This window comes from Rattus norvegicus, chromosome 9 (assembly GCF_036323735.1).
Source record: "Rattus norvegicus strain BN/NHsdMcwi chromosome 9, GRCr8, whole genome shotgun sequence".
NCBI classification, from domain to species: Eukaryota; Metazoa; Chordata; class Mammalia; order Rodentia; family Muridae; genus Rattus; species Rattus norvegicus.
In genome coordinates, this window is record NC_086027.1 from 66481109 (window position 1) to 66489753 (window position 8645).

At 42.7% G+C, this 8645-nt stretch overlaps 1 non-coding gene across 1 annotated transcript; it reads right to left on the bottom strand.

The window, feature by feature from the left end:
- Positions 1 to 8227: 8227 nt before the first annotated feature.
- On the bottom strand, positions 8228 to 8355 carry LOC120094912 (small nucleolar RNA SNORA17). Its single transcript, XR_005489602.1, has one exon. It is a non-coding gene; the product is annotated as a small nucleolar RNA SNORA17 (small nucleolar RNA).
- Positions 8356 to 8645: the final 290 nt, after the last annotated feature.

The following is an 8645-nucleotide window of genomic DNA, read 5'->3' on the forward strand; positions in this document are numbered from 1 at the left end:
GGTCGAAGTAACACACAAATGTTCAGTGTTCTAACGCTACATCTGTATATATGTAACACACAAATCTAAGGCACCACATTGGTGTCATGTTCAGTGTTCTAACGCTACATCTGTATATATGTAACACACAAATCTAAGGCACCACATTGGTGTCATGTTCAGTGTTCTAACGCTACATCTGTATATATGTAACACACAAATCTAAGGCACCACACTGGTGTCATGTTCAGTGTTCTAACGCTACATCTGTATATATGTAACACACAAATCTAAGGCACCACATTGGTGTCATGTTCAGTGTTCTAACGCTACATCTGTATATATGTAATACACAAATCTAAGGCACCACATTGGTGTCATGTTCAGTGTTCTAACGCTACATCTGTATATATGTAACACACAAATGTACAGCACCACACTGGTGTCATGTTCAGTGTTCTAACGCTACATCTGTATATATGTAACACACAAATCTAAGGCACCACACTGGTGTCATGTTCAGTGTTCTAACGCTACATCTGTATATATGTAACACACAAATCTAAGGCACCACACTGGTGTCATGTTCAGTGTTCTAACGCTACATCTGTATATATGTAACACACAAATCTAAGGCACCACACTGGTGTCATGTTCAGTGTTCTAACGCTACATCTGTATATATGTAACACACAAATCTAAGGCACCACACTGGTGTCATGTTCAGTGTTCTAACGCTACATATGTATATATGTAACACACAAATCTAAGGCACCACACTGGTGTCATGTTCAGTGTTCTAACGCTACATATGTATATATGTAACACACAAATCTAAGGCACCACATTGGTGTCCTGCCGAGTGTCATTCAAGTGTTATATATGTACATGTGTCACAGACTAGCTTTATAGATGTGAATTATTGAAACTACTATATATCTCCAATGATCCGAGTTTCTGTAAGTTTGGTTTTTTTTGTTTTGTTTTGTTTTGTTTTTTCAAGCCACTGAGCCTAGTATGTTTTGATCAGTATCCGGATAAGGACTGGCTAGAACCACAGTAGCTTGATCTCTGTAGGACATCCGTGTATGTTTACTGTTCACAACAGAGAAGAGATGGAGCCAGGCTAGATGTCCATCAGCAAGCACTGGAATACATGAAGAAAATCTCATGCATATATATACACAGTGGAAATGTATTCAGCTGTAAGGAAGAGTGAAATCATGATATGAAGAAAATGAATGAACTGGAGATGATTCTGCTAAGTGAAATGAGTCAGACGCAGACAGTGATTGCATGGTTTGTATTGAGGAGTCTAGACTTTTATTTGTGTGTGTTGGGGAAGGCCATGAGAATAGAACTCGTTCTAAACAAGGCATGGAGGAGATGTTGGGGAGAAGAGGATAATTGAACACGTGTGATGTGGAATGGAAAGGTTTAAATTGGGGAGGAGGGCTGGGGAGGGCACAGAGGGTAGCAGGAAACAGATGAGAATGACTATAATGCTATATATGTGGGACGCTCCTAATAAAACTCGGTACTTGGTATGTTACCTTAAGACATTGATTTTAAAAAGGGAACTTTAAGCATAGGAAAGCACAAGAATCAGAAATGGCACTGCGTAAAGTTGGTCTTACATGCTGGGATTTGAACTCCAAGTTGGGTCAGGGAGACAAAAACAGTATCTTAGGGGAAAAAATGGCTAAAGATGATTGATGAAAACTATAAACCAGAGCTAAGAAATTCAATAAGCGAGATCTTTTATTTTTGAGATTATAATCTAATTGTACCATTTCTTCTCTCTCCTCCCTTTGAATTCTCCCATATATTCCTCCTCGCACTCTTTAAAATTCAGGGCCTGTTTTTCACTGATTGCTGTTACATGCAGCCTATAAATGTTTTATGAGTGTTTTGACCATTAGACAAACCAATTGGTGTGCTCTTCCCTGGGTAAGAATTTGTCCAACTCTGCATTTTCTACTTGCTCGACATTATTATATAGAAGGTAGTATATTTTTAAAAGATCTCATAGGGTATCATAATGAAATTAATCAGAAGCTAGGCAGTATTGCAAAAACATCTGGAGTGCAGGCGCTATGGGTTGAGGACTGCAGAGTCCATACAAAGAAACCATGGAGAGGTGAGTGTATACTTTTCTCAAATTTCAAGTGGAGGTATTAGGTAACATCTTTAAACATTGACATAGAGTACTACTTTTAAAAAAAAAAAATGAATGTGACAGGCTTTCAGAGAGAAACTATAAACAGACTTGTTACTAATAGATAGATTTCAGAATTGCTAAGGATGTTTGGACAAAATGAAGTTCAGAAATAGAACCATACATATATGGACAAGTGATTTTACCAAGGTATCAGGAATTTAATAATGAAAAAAATCTTCAACAAATGAAACAGTTGATGCTCACACAGGATTGGAGCTTTAAAAATGGACAATAGACCTAAAAGCCAAAAGTAGAGGTTCTAGAAAGAAGCAGGAAAATTTTTGCTATCTTGGATAAGCAGAATTGTTTTTGGGAGGGCTGAGGGGTGTGGGCAGTAAGCATAACCAGCAAAGTTTTAATCAAGGTGAAATTGCTCTTTAAGAGACAGCCTTAAGAACCAAAGGTTCACAGGTTGTGAGGAAGTGCATGTATGTTGCAAAGGCATAGCTAGAATGTATAAGTAATCCTTATAGCTACATAATGACATGCTAAACTGTGGCAGATATTAGGCAGACACTTTGAAGTAAACTATGTTGTAACACTAACATATATAGCTGCACCCCAGTCATCTGGAATTGTATTCTGGTGACACAAACTTACCAGGACGGCTTGTGACACTGCTGCTTTAGTCTTTATTTGATTGCAATAACCACACCGAGGGGTGTGTCCTTTGGGTCAGTTCGGCAGGTACAAGTGGCTGCATCTGGTGATGGCCTTCTTAGAGGACCTTACCTGTCGGATGTGGGAGCACTTGGGTAATATGTCTCTGACCCTTTACAAGCCACCAGGAGTCACAGTCCCACCCAATGACCTCATTCAAAGACCTGCCTCCAAATACTATTGATTACATTCCACTTCCTTTATAAACTACAATAAGGACCAAGTTGCCATGCATAAAGCCTATGAGACCACAAGCAAACTAACAAATTTGATACCAACTGTTGAAGTAAATGAAATTCTTGTATATTGCTCATAAGAAAACAAAAATAGTGCAGGCACTTTGGGAAAAAGCTTGGCAGCCTCTTATTAAATACAGACTTCCCATAGGATCTCTGGTAGTTGAATGACAAATCTCCTATATAGGTTCATATACTAAACACTTGATCGCAGTCAATGACATTTGGAAAAGTAAGAACAAAGGAAGATGTTGAACCTTGGAGGAAGTACATCATCTGGGCCAGCTTTTGAGAGTTTCTAACATCATTCCACTACTGGCTTGCTCTCCTTCATGTTTGAAAATAATCTCTCTCAGTTTCCTGCTCTGCCTGCCTTCCCACAATACACATATCATTATGGACTCCCTCTGAAACTGTAAGCCAAGATAAACTCTCGGAGAAGTTTCTTTGGGTCATGGTGTTTAATTGCAACAAAAAATATTGTAGGATCACTCAGTTCCATTCTCAGACATTCACCCAAGAAAAGAAAAAGTAAATTCTCTTCTATATTATGACTTGCATATGGATATAGCAGGGGTTTGGCTGTTTTGTTTCCCCTCCCTCCCCCCACCCTGTCTTCAGACTGGACAGGCCTGACGAACACAACAAATGGAGAAGAGACATGGCAGAGGATTGCTTACTCACTGCGTGATTGTATTCCTGAAGAACTTTAGCAAAGATAGTCTACAACTCAGTAGGTGTTAGTCTACAACTCAGTAGGTGTTAGTCTACAACTCAGTAGGTGTTGTGACTACAAAATCAGAGCTGGGGGTGGAGGGGGGGGAAGAGTGGAGCTTTGATGGCTAAGTTATCCACAGGAAGTTTGGGGGTGTGATAAAGATGGTGTATCTCAGCTGGTAGTGGTCACAAGACTTTAGACAATTGTAACTCATCAAAGTCAGCTTAAAATGGGAGAATAGTGCTGTTTTTGTGTTTGCGGTTTATAACTAAAGTTTATGGTAATGTTTTTTAGAAAATTAAGATGAAACGATTCTATTTTTGTAAAAGTATTTAAAAACCGAATTTATAATCCCTCTATACTTAGATCTAATCTTCATGTGGTTTCATTTAATACTTCACAGATGAAATACACCTAGATGAAATGAAAACGATAATAGTTAAAGTAGAAAGGACTAAAAATTGCAGCCGGTTACCACTTGCTATCAAGTTTTAAGATACCCAAAGATTCTAAAATGGATGAGGAAAGTTGATTTACAATCAGGTATTTCTGTTTGCCAGTTATCCTTCAGTAAAGCTGGAGCAGGGTTGGGGCAATATCTAATGCCTAGATCATGGTCTTCATGGTTTCAATGAAAGTATTCTTTAGTATATTCTTGGTGTGCAGAAAAGAAGGTAAGTCTGAGAAGTACTCATGTATGAGGAAAACACCATCAAAGATCTAGAATAAAGTCCAAGCCAAAGAAGCCAACTTGAAAGAGCTTCTACTCAGTAAGATGGGCAGTCAATAAGATGGGCAGCAGTGAGGTCAGGGGTGTGGAGACTGTGGCACAACAGTTTCTGAAAGCCATTAGGTTTTGGTTTTAAATAATTCGGAAGGTCATTAGGTATTCAACTAATTTCATCATAAAAAATGATCAGGATGAAGAAGCATTTGTGATGGTTAATATTGATAATGAACTTGATGGGCTCTAGAAGCACACAGGTGACCAGCCTCTGAATACCTGTGAGGGAGTTTCTAGATTAGATTAAGGTGGGAAGACACTATTCCCTGGCCCGGGGTTCTAATTTGAATAAAGAGATAGAGAGATGGGTACTCTGCTTCCATACTGTGGATATAATGTAACCAGAAGCCCGGAGCTTCTGCCTGTGGATATAATGTAACCAACCAGAAGCCTGGAGCTTCTGCCATCATATTTGCCCCACCATGATGAAGATACCCTGAAGTGTGACCCAAATAAAACTTTCCTCCCTTCCGTTGTTTTTGTCTGGATATTTTATCATAGCCATGGGTATTATTGTGAGAGCTTAAAGTAGTCGGTCACTTTACAAATAGTTCAAAACAGAAGAAAGAAAAGCAAGCCAGGAGCAATGAATACTGTGTTCAGCTCACATTTTCCCTTTCATTCAGTCCAGGACCCAACCCAGGGAGTGGTTCTGCCTACTTTTAGGATGGGTATTAACACCTTAATAACTTAGCAACATGATCCCTCAGAGGCTTGCCTCCAAGGTGACTTCAGACCCTATCAAAGTGATAAGAGTAACCACCACTCGTAACAGACCCTCGACTTAGAAGTTTAAGGTGGCATCATTCATTCTGCTTCGGTTAGGAATCTGAGCCTGGATAACTTAGCACTGTTTGTTTTTGTTTGTTTGTTTTCTGGCTTTTCTTCACCTTGCATCACCAGGGTCATTTGAAATTCTATTTCATCCTTTTTTGGTTTTCATTAAGCTTTCTTTTTAGGCTCTATCTAGAGTAGCCCTAACCCTAAAGGAATTTGGTCTTCGTGGTGGCTCGAATGAGGATGGCCCCCATTAGGGTCATGTGTTTGAATGCATGGTCCCAGTTGGTAGAACTGTTTGGGAAAGATTAGATGTGTCCTTGGGCGAGGTGTGTCACTGGGAGGCAGGCTGTAAGATTTCAAAAGTTAATGCTGCTCCCTGTTAGCTCTCTTCCTCCTGCTTCTGGATTGGATGTAAGCACTTGGATACTGCTCCAGTACCATGCATACTGCCATGTCCCCTGCCATGGTGGTCACAGACTACCTCTGGAACCATAACCCCCAAATTAAATGATTTCTTTTATAAGTTGCCTAAGTTATCATGATTTATCACAGAAATAGAAAAGTAACAAAGTGGTCTTGTTATTATGAAATAGCATTTATGGGCTTTCTACTGGATGTCCCAGCTGTTCAAATAAGGCAGCCTGTGCTAACTAGAGGAGACTGACTACGTTCCCAAAACAATAGGTCTTTCTCAGTTGATCATTGCTTAACTTCAATAGAATCTTGTTAAATACCACAATTCTGAATGCATAGACCTATATTTCCCAAGAAAGGATGGTATCCAGAATAGTACAAGAAAATGAACAAATCCAAATCATTTAATGTTTAAGTCATTTAAAATTGCACCACCTTTAAAATGACTTATAATGTCCCTCTGGCCCTTTTAACACATTTAGAATATTCATCTTTTTTTCTACGACTTCACAATACTCGAGGGATCTGGGGCTGTGAATTTCACATTATGCACTTCAATCCCATTCATCCTTTCCTCCTCTCATACCACTCTCCATCCTTGCCACCTCCCCATGAACAGAGAAAAAAACCTTGTTGTGGAAGCTGTAGTGTGTCACAGTGTGTCCCACAGTATACCCCTTTGTTCATACTTCTTTGCCAATGTTCATTGCAATGAGTCATTGGTCTGGTCGGAGGCCTCTGGCTTCTGCTACACTGTCAATGCTGGATCCTCACCAGGTCTCCCCTCAGATATCCTGCTGTTGCCCTGTGCCATGGAGATCCTGCAGCTTTGCATCTGTAGGACTGGCCTTTATGCCTTTCCAGCAGGAGTAGATGTTGGGATGGGCCAATTTAAAGGCCTGGTTCTGGACCTGAGAGTTGTTGGAGGTGGTCAGTCCTCCAGTTCTGCTCTCCACTCTCAGGGCCAGCTCACCAGCAACTCAGCAACCAAGGCAGCTCCACCTTGCTGCCCAGGAGAGGTGCAGGGACTGCTTTCCCATATAGTACAGCCCGGAAGGGACAGGGACAGTTCGTCCACTATAATGACCCTGGGACCAGCTCTCATACCTGCCATAGATGGTGAGAGATAAGGGGAAGAAGAAAGGTCTCTCTCTCTCTCTCTCTCTCTCTCTCTCTCTCTCTCTCTCTCCCCCTCCCCCTCTCTGTCTCTCTCTGTCTCTCTGTCTCTCTCTGTGTGTCTCTCTCTGTCTCTCTCTCTCTGTGTCTCTCTCTGTGTGTGTCTCTCTCTGTCTCTCTGTCTCTTTGTCTCTCTCTCTCTCTCTGTGTGTGTGTGTGTGTGTGTGTGTGTGTGTGTGTGTGTGTGTGTGTGTCTTTCTCTCTCATCTTCACCACCTCCCAGCACATAATTGGCAGGCTGGCTCACCTGCCACCCCCACATCCTGTGACAGGTCTACTGAGCTGCCCATGTGAGGTACTCTCCCAAGTGCTGCTGCAGGTAAGAGGCAGGGCCGGCTCTCCCATTCTCATGACTTGCAATAGGTGGCACAGGGTGAGGGGAGGGGAAAGGAGGGCATCTCTCCCCCACCCATACTGCCACACGGCAGACAAGTTGTGGAGCCAGTTTTCCCACCCTTATGCCCCAGAGGCCTGCTCAGTCTCACCCCTGCCAGCAGGGTCAGCTCTACTGTGCTGCAGGTGAGGTTCAGGGCCTGCTCTCCTAATGTGTTGATCCCAGATTCAGGTCTCCCACCTACCACAGGTGGTGAGGGGTTGGGGGGGGGTATCGATCCTTCATCCATGCCACTTCACAGGAGATGAGTGGTAAGGCCAGCTAGACCACACTCATATCCTGGGGCTGGCTTACCTGCAATTTCTGCAATGTGCAGAGCCCAATCTCCCAAGTACTGCAGCTGGCTAGGGGTGGGGTCAGCTCTCCCACAATGCCTAGGTAAGAATAGGACCAGTTCTGCACAGCCTTCAGGCATCAATATGTTCCCTGGCAGCAGTGCAGACCAGGGACATCCACCTGGCCTCTGGTAGTAACAGACCCCTGGTGCTGCAGGGCCACAGACCCAGACGCAGTCATAGCAGAGGCCAGGACCCCACCGTGTTCCCAGGTGGCATCGCCAGCTACTCACATCCCGTCCTGCCTCTCTGTTGTGCCACAGCCTTCTGTTTCTTTCTCTTCCATTTCTCCACCACTGACTTGCTCCTTTGAGTGGTGCCTGGGGTCTCTGAGTGTCTGGGGTCATCTCAGGAGTGCTCTCAGGAGTGCTATTCCCTGCTTGTGAATTATGGCCCCAGGCAGGGGTCACCTCAGGCATAGTCTGCCCCGCCCCCATGCCTGCAAGGCCTTCAACTGGTGGTCATCTCTGGCAAGCTCCAACAGCACGCCGGGTCTGGTGGTCCTCTTGGGCTGGAATTTTTTTTCAGGGACTACTAGGATACTAATCATTCAAATGTTCATGGGTCAGAACACTAGGCATAGACATAGCCTCTTCTCTGCCACCTACTGATGCATACGTGACACACCAGTCACACCTGCAATGCCTCTAGGGGCAGGAAGAATATCTTATAAGTTATTTGTGCATCTTATACAAGATCAGCACGAGCACTACGTAATTTCTCACCATTCCATTGTTTAGGGTAGCAATAATGAGAATCCTTAATTATGAAAACCAACTTTCCCTTTTGTAATTAACAATCAGTCTGTAAATAATAGTTTGATATCTTGTAGATAACGCTACTCACAACCAACCATTCACAAAGCTGTGGTGAGGGTAAAATGCCCACATCCTATCCCCAGACGTCCCTACCTGATCCCTGCTACTCATGACTATGATGCGTCCTATG